The 14,162-nt window shown below is 45.2% G+C and overlaps 1 protein-coding gene across 1 annotated transcript in view; it reads left to right on the top strand.

Moving 5' to 3' along the window:
- The window catches only part of CD5L (CD5 molecule like), a 260,177-nt gene that overhangs the window by 54,446 nt on the left and 191,569 nt on the right, over nucleotides 1–14,162 (top strand). The gene's annotated exons all lie outside the window — the stretch shown is intronic.

Below are 14,162 nucleotides of genomic sequence, written 5' to 3'. Positions count from 1 at the left end.
AAATGACATCACTAAAGGATATGGCAAGGGCCGGCTTACTGTCCACACCCCTAATGCTAGGATTGGGCAGGAGCACAGTTTCCACCTAGCTTTTCGCTGATTGGATGACAGAAAAGGATGTCATGTTAATGGTGTTACTTTTACAATGTCCAGAAACCTCCCCTAGCCACTGGAACCAAAATCTAACTTTCCCACAAATACATATTCATGCATTTAGAACCTCTGAGAAAATCAGATACACAGGTTACATATTTTGTGGGTCACATTTCAATCCAAATCCCAAATCTGTGGGACCTGGTTTTGCCTTTCTGCTACATTTTAGCAATTTTAACCATGACAGGTTTGGCCTAACATTTCCCAATTTTGTACATAGATGCACAATTACCCCTGGGATATGTGTACACAATGTTATGTTTGCAATATTAATACTTTCTGCGCAATCGGTCATTCTTTATAACTTCTGTTCCTTATGCAGTACTGAGTCCTACCAAGTCTTCAAATGAATACAATAAAGTTAGGTTAAAACTACCAACTTTCAGATGTTTCCTCATTCTTGTGGCAAAGTTAAATGTCTTGAAAGTTCAGTTGCAAAATAGGTTTTTTAAACACCAAATGTCTCTTGTCAGTTTTCTTTTCTTTTTCATGTGTAAGCAAATGTCAATCCCTTTGAAGCAGAATGAGGGGCCTCTACCTTGACTGAAGTTTCCTGCCCCTCCCACTTGAAAGGTGAGAGTCTTAGCCTGCTATTGTCTTAGCCTGGGGCAAAGACGAATGTCTAATGTAACTTGGAAAGCTCCATTGTCCTGGATATTTAAAGCCTCCAAGGTAGCAATTAGCCTTTCCAGCAGTTTGAGGTGTCACCCTTTCGTAGGGCTAGCACTGGCAGAGCAGGTTTTTTTCTTATATATAGTTTACCAACTTATCCTGGGTTTAGCTTTTCTTTTCTCATTTTAAATCTTGCCTGAAACCTAGGAATCCTACAGTTTATAGGAGTACTTTTACCAGTAAGAAATATTTTTACATTTCTAAATGAGCATGCCTTTACACCACATTGTACTTTTGAATAGGCGAGTTTGCTCTTCATTCAGGAAAAAGCACATTTAACTTATTTCTTTTCGATTCGGTTTTCACCTGCAGAAAATACACACTTTGGGCAGCTCTATTTCTTTCCTTGAGTGCTGGAGTTGTTTGCAGTATGGATACATGTATCATGCATCTGTTTATGGTCTTTCTCTGTTTAGCCGATTCTTGATACTTGTTGCAAAGAAATAGCTGTGCTTCCCGTGAAAAATGAAAAACACAGTCCCTGGTTGATTTGTCAAGGATACATTTGTCAGTAGCTGTCATTCAAATGAGGCCCGGTTCCACTGAGACTCAAGACTGATCCTGGGCACTGCAGGGCCTTTTTGATCATAGTGGTTCAGGAGGAATTGATGAATTTAGTGCCAAACAGCACTTTGAAGGTTGAAAAGATGACATTTTAAAGAGGCATTTTGGGTTTACAGCAAAGTAATGCTGCTTCTTTCCTTTGCTCCATGTAAAATGTTGCAGAGCACACTGGCACTTTCCTGCAGTGAGTACTCTGTTTTACCCCCACCTGAAATGGTGTTGGTAGGGCAGTGCAGCCATTTTCTGGTTATTACAAAATGCAGTTTCGAGATCTTAGAGCGCACAGGGGTCAGCGTGGCCATTTTGTGCTGTTTCTTGCTCCAATGCAGCAAGGTGATGTAGTGAAGCATAACTGAGTGGGTCAAAATATCCCACACTAGGTATCCTCAATTTTTGGGATACCCATGCCCTGCCATAGGAATCGATGGATTCATACACAAGGGAAAGATGGCCACTGGTGGCCTCTTTGTTTCCTTTGCCGTACCTCCTTGTTTCTCAAAGTCCCAAGAAGATCTGGCTCTGTTCCCTTATCCTGAAAGGATGTTGGGTGGAAGAACCATATATAGTCCTGTTGGGAAGCCATGCCAGACTGACTGGATCCTCCACAGGAACTTTGTGCTGAAGGCCTACCCTTGAGTGGAGCCTGTATGAATAGAGTGAGGAGTCAAATCCCATTCTGTGTTGTGGGTGTCTGGTTTTGGTTGTATGACACAATGCCGGAGCCCACACTGACTGGAACTGGAGTGATTGCAGTGCAGTGTGCTGAAAGGCTGGGGAGTAGCCTCCAATCCACATCCAGTGTTTTGGGTGTCTGGTTTTGGGTGAATTGCCTGAATGCCTGTGAGCGTGATTGTGTGCTGCCTGCCTGAATGCACTTGTGTGTGATTGGCTTTTTGAGCCTGGATCAGCCTGAGTGAATGGGGAGTGTTTTTGTATAACAGAGGCTCCCACAATTACCTCCTTGTTCGGAAGCTGAAGTCAGAAACCAGAGGAAGCTGTTCCCTGGAATCCATCTGGAGGAAGAAGTCTGTTGCTGCAACTCTTCATGGAATCCAAAGACTGCTCTGCTGTTCCAAGGACTGGCCCAGAGAGTAACTGGATAGGCAACCTCTTTCTTTCCGAGTTACAAGAAACCATTGTGAAACTGATGCTCTTCATCCAAAGTATCCTGGATACCAGTCTTGTGTGCCTGCCATCCGGAGAAGGGATCTTCAGGAGTCCAGAAGAGAAGTGCCTGGACATCTTGAGCCCAAGACGTCCATCTGCATTGCCCATGGTCCGGTGGGGTGGTCGTGACTGCTGGAAGATAAGCTGCTGTGTATTGCCCGGAAGAGGGGATACAAAGGCATTGTGATGCCTGGAGCTTCCAGAGTTCCACTTGATTGAAGAATCCTTCAAGGGACATCCCTGCCCTGACATCTGACCACTTTTCAATGCGGGAGAAGATCCAAGGTTGCTGCCTGCATAGGAGTGTCCACCAGTAGGTTTCCCACCACCAAAATTCAAGCCAGATGTCCTGAGGGTCCACACTTGGTGGAGGTCTGCAGTGCAGTCCATTGGTCATGTCCAGGTCACCAGAAGCAATCCTGAGGTCCGTGCCTTGGCTGCAGCACAAAGGAACTAAATGGCAGTAATCTGCAAAATACCAAAATCCGAAACCTATTTCTGCCACTGCACCCATCGCCACCGAAGGTCACCAACAGACACCAAGGATTGTATCCTCTTTGCCCAAGCCTTGTCGAGGTTCATAGGAAGTTTCACCTTCGTGGGACATCCACAACTATAGTAACAACCCACCAACAGAGACCACTGCGACTGTCTGAATTGCTGCCTTTCCAACACTACTTGGGGCCCTTCCCTGCTCAGCACCGAAAATCCCAGCAACTCCTTCTTCCAATGGGGATTGGGGATCCATCCGCCAGGGTTCTGGTTGATCAAAGCAGAGAAACTCCACCACTATGCCTGCCAAAGCCCAAGTTACTGTGATGAAGAAGAGCATATTACATCCTCAGGATTCATCCAGGGGTCCCAGATTTGTTGTTTACTGAACATATTTGGGCTGGGCATAATATATAAGATAAAGTACAAATTAACTTTTCCGTTACACGTTTCCCTGGTGAGGAGATCCTCACACAGTGTCACTAATTTGAGTCTTAAGAAAGTATACTGCCCATGTCCTGAATCTAACCTGCCTTTCTACAGTAATGCCTATGCAATTATCTAGTGCTTTATGATTCTTATGCTTTTCATTAACTGTTAGCAGTTGGTGAATTTTAAATTGAACCTAAAGTATTTTGTCATACCACATAGATATGTAAATATTTACCAGTATTAAGATAGTGTGTTATTTATGGGTATATATTTACTTGAACCTTATTTTATTTATAGTGAATGTGTTAACACATAACATAGTGCGTGGACATTCCTTTGTGGTTGCTTGGGGATTCACTGTACCTGAGAACCTGCATGCATCACCTCCTTTGAGTCTCAGCCTTGATTGCTTGTTCATTGCTACCATTAGAGAACCTTGGTTAGGGTGCTCTGTGCCTCTACCTTAACCATATAGTGGGCAAAAGCACAGATACCCCCCTCCATTCTTTACACCCACTTTTAGCAATTGCTTAGTTCGAATCCATATCTTCCTTCCCCATAGCAAAATATGCAGAGCATCTTTTATGCTATCACGTGCCAGCCAAAGCTCCTCCTTTGAAAAAGTATAGTGCAATTGCCTCTCGTAGTAGGATATTCTCCAGCGTTTCCTCATCTGAGAGCCACTATGCAACATACTGTAATTGCCATTGCAAGGTAGTATAGCTCGATATGTGACAACCGCACCCTGTCGTCTAGGTAGTATCTGCATAATTTACCCAAGGCCATTCTGCATCTATCAGTGCCCCTGAGGAATCCACTAGTTACAGACATATGCTCCCTGAAGAAAACTTTTGTATGAAATACGGCATGTCGATCAGGTGTTACAGCAGGAGCGGAAGGGCATCAGTTTTTATCAGTGCCGCTCTCCCCATTACCGGAGCAGAAATTTCTTCCAAAAGTCGATGAATCTTACTAAACTCTGCCTCGCTTCCATGGTATTCAATTCATGTGACCGTTTAATGGCATGGCACATGTTGACCCCCAAATACCTAAACGACTGAATCTCCCATTTCAGCCCCAAATTCGGCAATCGAGACTCCTCTAGTCCCATCCATCCTGCCAATGGGAATATGCATGATTTCTCCCTACTTACCGTAATCCCATGAGCATTGCAAAGTTATCAAGCAACTCTAGGATATATTCCACCCTGTCCCCCAGGGTACCGGATGAACAAAAGGGAGACAAAATGCCTAACCCCATCAACAGTCACCCCCACCACCCTAAATAATTTCCACAAAAACGCTGCTATGTGCTCTAGAGCTAATATGAAGAACATGGGGGACACCAGGCATCACTGCTTCGTGCACCTCTGTACCTTCCATTGTCCTAATATCTGCTTACCCATTTTAACTCTCGCTGTGGGAGCTGCATACAAAATGTTGACCCATCTGAGGAACCCCTCCCCCAACCCAAATAATTCAAGGGTGGCAAAAAGCCAGTCCCACCGCACCGAGTCAAACGCTGTACTTCCATCTAGTGATATTACGGCTCCACTTTCCTTTCACATCCGTGTCCTCTTTATTACCCACACTCCCTTGTTAATATCAAAATATTGATCAATGTGTTCTGCCATACGGTCCTGAACAGGACTGTCTAAAAGGGTCTCCTCTCTCAGCCTCCATGTCGGCACAGGGGGAAGGTCCTCGTTAACTATCCGGTCAGCAAATAGGGGTGAGTGATCTGAAAGAGTCCTACAAGGTGGCATCCAATGTACAAATTAAGTCTCCTCCTCAGATCTACATAATCGTTCTAAAGGGGGCCAGTCTCTTGTATAGGGATCAGAAAAAGGAGGACATATGATGGTTAGAACAGTAAGTGTTAATAAGGCACCCTTCCCTATTATCTAAATACCTATGTACCAAGCCCATATGCCCTTCATTATCTGTTTGGACTCCCACCATCCAAAGAGGAACCTATGGACCTGTCTAAATAAGGAACCCCCGGCTGTAGGAGGAAAATGCTGAACTGTACCCTACCCCACCATGCCACTATTTATTGATTCTTTCCAGCTCTCGGTCAAGTCACCTCATTGCAAAGGCCCTTGGGGTTTCAAGGTTGGCATTCATTTTACCAGCCTGGACCTTTTCCATCATGGCCGCCAGACTAAATGCTGGCCTCTGAGGCATTCACCAGCCTCCCTCGTATCACCTGATTGTTTGCCGGCACCTTCACATCAGTGCAAGGGCCAGGAGCCGGCAGGCGAATGCCGGCCCCCATAGAAGGGCCTCCTTCAAAGGGCAGAGACTTACCCTGTATGGCCCTGTCCGAGCCTGGAGGGGCCTGTTTGTTTGTGCCACCTTATCATCAGATGCCGGATCACCTTGCCTCAATGAGTGGGTAAGACCCACCTGCCCCTCCTCGCATCTGCAACACTGTCCGCGATCCTCCTCAGTGCCTCATCATAGCTTGCCCAGTCTTCTCATTCCACTTGCTTCCCCTGATGCACCCTCATCTACCAATGCCTCACTTCTAACTTTTCTAGATTACCCGCAACTCCCTTCCTTCGTTTCTCTCTCCTCACCTGCTTCCTTCGTATGATATGATATAGTTTATTTATATAGCATCTATACACAATGTGTTTCAAAGCGCTTCAAGGCAAGGGAGGGAACAAGAGAAAATACAATGACATTCTTACAGGCCATGAACATTAAGGATGTGAAATTAACTATCGTTCTCGGCCTGACGACATTTCAGATAGTGCAAGAGCTAAGACATATATAAGGAAGGGAGGGGGAGAGTGGGAAGGAAATGGAAACAGACAGGCGACTACCGTACTAGGCCTGACGACATTTCTGGTAGAGGTGGAGAAAAACAAAAGGTGAGGGGGAAGGGTGCAGAAAGGGTGGGGAGGAACAAAACAAGCGACTATCGCACTAGGCCTGATGACATTTCAGATAGTGCTGGAGGGGGGTGGGAGGAAAAAAAACAAGTAAGGGGAGGGGGGAGGAGACAGACGTGATTGCTATCATAATAGGTCCAGGGACGATTCTGATAGAGTATGTGCATAGAAGAAAGTAAGGGGAGGAGGAGAGGGGATAAGAAAAGGAAGAAAGGGAGAGGAGGAGAGAACAGGAAGTAAGCAGCCAGAAACAGTGGAGAAGCAACTGGGGAGGGCGAATGCAATTGCAGAAGTCAGTAGTGAAACATAATGTTGCAAGCCAGGATACAAGATGAAGATGGGAACAGGGCCACCATGAGTACAAGATGCAAAGCAAGTTCAGCATGAGAGTTGAGAAAGGGTGACGCACTGTGAATCAATGAAGTCCATAAAAGTCAAATCAGCATTGGCCACAAGACAGTGACGGTGAAACCAGAGGCAACACCTGTGTGCGAGAAGGGTGGGGGGCACAAGGGAACATCACAGGGGGATGAGAGGGGGAGGGGATGGCCTGTGGGTACAGAGGGAGTAAACACATGTTGGTGCATGCTTACCTGCTATATGAGCAGAGGGTCAGGCCCTGGGTCCTTCTGGTCCAAACAGGTCCAAACAGGAATTGCCCCTTTCTTCATCTGCCCTTCTCTACGGACGCCCCGGTGAGAGACACACTTGATCTAAGAGTTAAGAGCATGAAGGAAAAGGCAGGGCTAAGAAGGTGGGTGGTGCTTAGGCCAGGTGACCTAGATCCACTGGCACCTGCTCCCCATCTGCAAAGGAAAAGAGGCTGGAGGGCTCCTTAAGTATGGAAAAAGAGCAGCAACCAGGAAGGCACCAGGTGGGCGAGGCTTGCTAAGTGGGGAAAAAGAGCGGCAACCAGAAAGGTGCCAGGTGGGCGGGGCTTGCTAAGTGTGGATAAGGAGCAGCAACCTGGAAGGCGCCAGGTGGGCGGGGCTTAAGCCAGGTGACCTAGATCCACTTGCACCTGCTCCCCATCTGCAAAGGAAAATGCAGGAAAATACTTAAGGAGGGCTCCTTAAGTAGATCAAAAGAGCGGCAACCAGGGAAGCACCAGGTGGGCGGGGCTTGCTAAGTGGGAAAAAAGAGCTGCAACCTGAAGGCACCAGGTTGGCAGGGCTTAGGCCAGGTGACCTAGATCCACTTGCACCTGCTCCCCATCTGCAAAGGAAAAGAGTCTGAAGGGCTCCTTAAGTAGCGAAAAAGAGGTGCAACCAGGAAGGCACCAGGTGGACGGGGCTTGCTAAGTGGGGAAAAATAATTTGGATGTTTCTCCCATGCCCATAATCCCTATTCCCTCCCCGTGGGTGAGCTTTAGATGTCTCAATAACAAACCAAAATATATCTTCGCATGTGTGTTTCGCTTGTAAATAATGGGCCACCAATGGTTTATCCGGAGTACCATTCTGTATGGCTGAGCGATGTTGTTCGCCAATTCGTAATTTGTCTGACCTGATCGTTTTGCCTATATAGATTAACCCACAAGGGCATTTTATCCCATAGATCACCCATTTAGTCAAGCAATTTGAGAAGGATTGGTATTTCCATAGCCTGTCATACAGATCAATCTGTTTCAAATTCTTGGTCAAATGGCAGACTGAACAATGTCCGCATGCATAATGACCACTGACTGGTGGCAGTCCCCATAATGTAGATTGAATGGGTGTCTCAATGTTTTTAATAGGGTAAGTGTGTACTAATTTATCCCACAGATTAGGCATCCGCTTGAAGGCAAATCTAGGACAATTGGGTTGAAAATCATCGGTATGAATGATTTTCCAATTTTTTAGTATCACCCTTCTTAGGTCATTACTCAGGGCGAAAAAGATGAGACACATGTAATTCTATCATCTTGTGGTTTTGTGTGTTTCTGAAGGATCACTTCGCGATTTGCGTTACGTGCTCTCTTCATAGATCTCTTGATTATTTTCTGAGGATATTGTCTCTGTTTTAGTTTTTCGCTCAAGAACTGGCTATTGATTTTAAAGTCAGCCAATTCACTACAGTTCCGTCGGATTCTAAGAAATTGTCCGTAGGGTAAATTTTCCCATAGACTAGATGGATGGAAGCTACTGAACAATTAAAGCGTATTCTTGTCTGTGGGTTTTTTGAATAATTTAGTACCCAGTTGGTTTTCCTTTTTGAAGATTTTCAGATCAAGAAAGGCTATATTGTCATAGCTTGATGACATGGGGCCTCATTACGACCCATGCGTTAAGGGTTAACGCCGTCGTTAACCCTTAACGCCTATTCTGATTTTAACAGCTGCTTTTAGCAGCCGTTAAAATCCATGGCGCTCACCCGCCATGATGCTAATTACGCCACCGTAATTTACGGTGGCGTAATTAGCGCCTTCCCCACTCCCATTATGCCCTATGGGGCAAAAATGGGAATGGGGAAGGGAAAATGGGAAATGGGGATTTACCGCCCCACTCACCTTGGAATGGGGCGGTAAATCCGCCATCCACCATGGTGTAAACGTAGTTTACACCATGGTGGTAAAGGTGGCGTACTTAGCACCTGGGTCGTAATGACCCCCATGGTGAATTTGATGGTTAGAGTTTGGCTGTTGAGCCATATTAAAAAGAGATCTAGTTGGTCCTGGCTTCCGTGCCAAAGCATGAACACATCGTCTATGTAACGATGCCATGAACTAATGTGTTCATGGAAGGGATTAGTCGCCGTGTAGATGAAATTAGATTCGTAGTGATCCATGTATAAATTTGCTAAGTCTAGTGCAAATGTAGCACCCATTGAGGTCCCTTGCCTTTGTTGGTAAAAGGTTTGATTACACAAGAAAAAGTTTTTTGTCAGTGCCAGCCTCACGCATTCGATGATAAAATTGGATGGCACTGTACGGTCAGTTCTTGTCTCTAGATATTGATGTAATACTTCAATGCAGTGGTCCTGGGGGATGTTAGTGTATAACGACTCTACATCCAGGGTGACCAAGATGTCATCGGCCCCTGGGTGTAGACTGGCAATGATGTGTATCCTAGCTGTAGTGTCTTGCACATATGATTTCATTTTAGCCACAAATGGTCTCAGGAAGGAGTCTGCATAGATGGACAAGGGCTCCAACAATGAGCCTATAGCTGAGACAATCGGGCGACCAGGTGGATGAATCGCTTTCTTATGTATTTTGGGTAATAAGTAAAAGGCAGGAGTGGTCGGATTGGGTCTAGTCAGGAACATCAGCTCATCCTTACAGATCCACTTTTGATCGTGTGCATGTTTCATAAGGCTCAGAATTTCTTCAGTCAATCCCGTAGTAGGGTTGCCCACACGTTTCCGATGACAGAGTTGGTTATCTAACTGTTTTTCAATTTCCAGATTGTATGTATTCACATCCCACAGTATGATACCCACCCTTTTTCCCTTTTTGTCAGCGGGTTTCACTAGAAAGGAGGTATTGCTTTCAAGATTTTTTAGAGCTCTTCACTCTGCTTGTGCTAGATTATCTTTTTGTTGTTTTTTGTTTTTAAAAAGATAATTTAATTCTCTTATTATTTTGTTTTCGAAAGTGAGAATTTCTGGAGAGATCATGGCTGGTGTTGGTGTAAAAGATGAAGGACATTTAAATCCTGATATATTATCGTCTGGAGTCAGCCCCTCTTTCGGATTGCGCAAAAAATACTTGAGCCTTATCAGTCTGAAGAAATTTCTCATCTGTGCCTCAGTGGTAAATTTATCGGCAGCTTTGGTTGGAACAAAGGATAGTCCCTTACTTAAGACACTGGTTTCTGTCTCAGTGAGATGGTGGGAACTAAGATTGAAAACCGGGATTACCAGTTGTTCTCTGGCGGTTGCCACTGTCTGGTCGGCACCGTGCGATTGCCCCATTGTCTGACTTTCCCGCGTTTCCCCTGTCCCTGAAAAAACTGGTCTGCCGCCTCAATTAAATTGATTCATGCAATCGCTTTGCCCATCACACCAAAAGAAATCACTTTTAAGGTTAGCAACCTGGTTACTTGTTTTGTATGCACACAAATACCACCATCAGCGTTTTTATCATGTTTGAGTAAAACAATTTTTATTTATCTTTTTAGGTCACTACACTGACACATAGGCGCCATGTTGCCAGTGTAACGTGTTTCTTTAACCTATCGCGTCCTGAAGACGGGGCGTTGGACTTTACTGACGAGCTTTAAACTGCAACAGTGTTGTCCTTCTCCCTAGAAACATATTCAAATGTTGACGCTATTATACCATGTTGTTGTATAATTGAAAATGCGATCAAAATACACCATTACTAACATCACGCTAATTGTACATTGCAAATGTTTTGGTGTCTGCTTCTTCTGCCCATTTGTGTTTCTACAAATAACGAACGCTGGAAATAGGTTTTTTATGTTGTTTTACCATGTTGTTTGATATAATAATTTAAATATGCTAAACACATTTCTTTGTCTATGGTGGGAGATATAATCCTATGAAATTCCTACTGTGAGGTAAATTTCTGACAAGTAGCCACCTTTCAGTGTGTTAGAGGTGGGTAGCTAGTGGTATATGTACGTTTTTTTCTGCTGTATCTCTCCTCACATACCACAGCCCCCTTAAAAAATTGAGGAAACCCTTGTGCTCACAACACTTGCTTATCCCTCTCTCCATCTTCAGACGGATCTTGTTAAGTTCCGGAAGCTTCTCAAGACTTTCCTTTTCTCCTCCTCCTTCCCTCCGTCCCTCCCCTGCTAGTCTCCACCTGCCACTATGTCTGGTTGCCTGTCTCCCTTATGAGTCTTACTGGGGCCAGGCCCAACTTCAACTAGTCTTCCTCTTCACCCCTTACCTTCACTGCCCTCCAGCACCCTTTCCCGACTAGCCTACTGAGTCTGGTCCGCCCCCCTTAATTCACACTGGCTGACTTCCATCCCCTCTTCCCGGAGCACAACTTGCCCTCCTGGGCCTCCGTTAACACTTGCCCAGTCCCAGGCTGTCCCCTGCACTTCTCCCTCTTCCCCACTCCCTGCACTTCCTGATACTTCTCTTGCATGATATGAGTGTCACAAGGCGTAGTAGGACCGTTACTGTTATTTCCGCCTCTGTCCCCCATCCCCTTGTCTTGTGCCGCCTGGAAACACTTTTGGATGTATAGGCGCCATACAAATGTTCAATAAATAAATAGTGACCTGTTTCTCTACTGTGAGGTGCGTTTCTTAGAGCATAGTGATCCCCACCCTCTTCCTGCGTAATATGTTGCCACCCTGATATGCTTGACATAGCTATTCCGTCCCCTTATGCTCCACGGAGTCGCTCTCACCAATTCAGCCATTCAGCATTTCCCATCCCTCCCTTGTCAACCCGTGTCTACCCTAGCTTCCTCCCCACCCCTGGGCTCATGCTTCCACTGAATTATGTGACATCCCTAGTAAACGTCACCATCTCACCCAATGCTAAGACCTTTATAGTTACCCTTGACGACCTCCAATACCTTGACAAGCTGTTCTGTAACTGTAACATTCTACATAAAAACCCAAGTTCTAAGCATTCTTGTTATTCTGTGCACCCAACTACCCAAGGGTTTTCTGGCGCCCTATAAATAAACAAAACAAACAAACTAATTGATCCAATCTATTCAGGCCTAACTTTCATTCATCCAGTAATGGCGGTCAGGAGACTATTAACAGCCTCCCAATTTACATGCAAGAGGAACTGGGCCCTGGAAATCCCCTGCACCAAGAAAGGAAGACCCAGCCATAAGACAAAGTTCAACTGTCTTTATTGCACACTCAAATGACAGGGATTGCAGCAGGAACAACGTAACATTCTCCACACACTCCCATGGTCTAGGCGGTTGTCAGCTGGTTTTGTTCACAAATGATGTCGCAAAATGCGGCTACATTCCAAAAACCTAACATGGGAAGGGATTGGTTAATGAGGCAAACTACATATAGGTTCTATACTGGATTAGTATGCTTAGGATGAGCAACCAGATATGGTTTATCCAATGAGACCACCTCCAAAAGTATCAAAAGTAGAGTTACAAGTTAGTGAAAGGTGGTTGGCCAATGCAACATAGTGTAAGCTTAGCTTGAATGGTGAACAGAGACTTGACAAAGAGGGTCTTCTCAGCATTGGAGCCTTGGACAGACACCAGGTCGAGTGCAACTACTCAAGGTAGTGGGAACAACTCCAAAGTTGCTACATGTTCCCATTCAGTTACATTCTCCGATCTCCTAAGCCGTGCGACAGAACATATGCCTTTGAACCTGTTTTACATTTGCATCCAACTGCCTCCAGCTCTATGCAAACAGGCATCCCTATCTAACCAGAATGAATAAGCGTCAGCAAGCTGTTTATATGTATTCTCGTGCATCTTGCAGGATTGTGCTTAGCAAAAGAGTATATGTGTGTGGGTCAGTCCTCTAACTATGTGAGTCATAAGCATTTCCTTCATGTCTGTCTGCAATGAACTAAAATGTCTGTGTAACTTTGTGCTTTGATGCATATGTACTTCATGTCTAATGCATCGATGTCATGAGGTCAGTCGTGACGTCATCTGCTCCTTGTGATTGCAGTCAGTCGATTTGCTCTCTTGATTGCAGGCTAGTCTCATCTGTAACATCATCTGGGTATGCTCTGAATGGCTGTCTGAGTGAATAACGTCTCTCACACCAATGATACATCAATGTTGAAGGAGAGGAGGGTGCTATGAGTGAAGTGCATTTCTCGTTTCTCTGTCAACAGGCTGAGAGCGGGATGGGTCTCTGGTGGCCAAGGGCTCCTCTCTGCATCAGCCTCAGGTTGTAGCAAATAAGACGATCGTCTGACCACAGACTGGTGGTAAATCAGAAGGACATGTGTCCCGGCAGAGACATGTGTCCCGGCAGACAGCACACAGAGCTCTCTCTAGAGTGCCGGTTATATAGCACATCATAGGCAAACATTAATATGTTACAGTACTTTCACAATGGGGGTGTTACTTGGCATGATATTGCAGACATTTGGCAAGTACTGTCGACATCTCACTTGTGACCTTGTAATGCAGCCCTGCATGGACATTGTGTTGTATTATGGATAAGTGGCATTCGCAGAAACCCTATTGTTATCTCCCATATATGGGGCTAATGTAATACTTGTAGAGAATAAGTGGAAGAGAAGGTCCGACGTCTCCTCTGCCCTAGGAGGAGTTTGGGCCTGTCCCGGGTGCTGCATGCTGAGGGACACAGAGGGAGCAGAGGGAGGTGACATGGAGGGTCTGAGGCCTAACTGTATGGGAGAGCCTAATGTAGCATACCATAGCATAGCATCCATAGCATAGCATCCATAGCATAGCATTGCATTGCATAGCATAGCACTGCATAACATTGCATAACACAGCATAGCTTTGCATTGCATAACATATCTATAAATGTAAGAATAAATACAAATAAAGAAAATAGATCCTGCTCAAGTGTTCCAACTCCTCCTGGGTTCTTGCCGGGAGAATCACTCTGGAACCACAAGTAAGGGTGGGGGGGCTGCAAATAAAAGAAATAATATAGATGAATTTGGGAGTGGTTTAGTGTGATGAGGAAGAATAGGACTAGAAGCAATGAAGATTCCAAGTACGTAATGGCAGCATTGATGGGCGTCTGTGTGAATGGTGCAGGAGAGTATAGGGTTGACTGCTACTCTTCTCTTTTAGTGAGAGATCCATAACAGCACCTTTGCTCCAACTAAGTAAATCAGAGATCCTTGGACCAACATCCCCAAGCACTTTGGTTTGCGTAGATAGTACGAAGAGCTT

The sequence above is a fragment of the Ambystoma mexicanum genome, chromosome 1p, assembly GCF_040938575.1.
Source record: "Ambystoma mexicanum isolate Mex_15411 chromosome 1p, UKY_AmexF1_1, whole genome shotgun sequence".
In the NCBI taxonomy this organism is placed as follows: Eukaryota; Metazoa; Chordata; class Amphibia; order Caudata; family Ambystomatidae; genus Ambystoma; species Ambystoma mexicanum.
The sequence above is the reverse complement of the archived record's forward strand: the minus strand, read 5'-3'. Positions and strand labels throughout refer to the sequence as shown.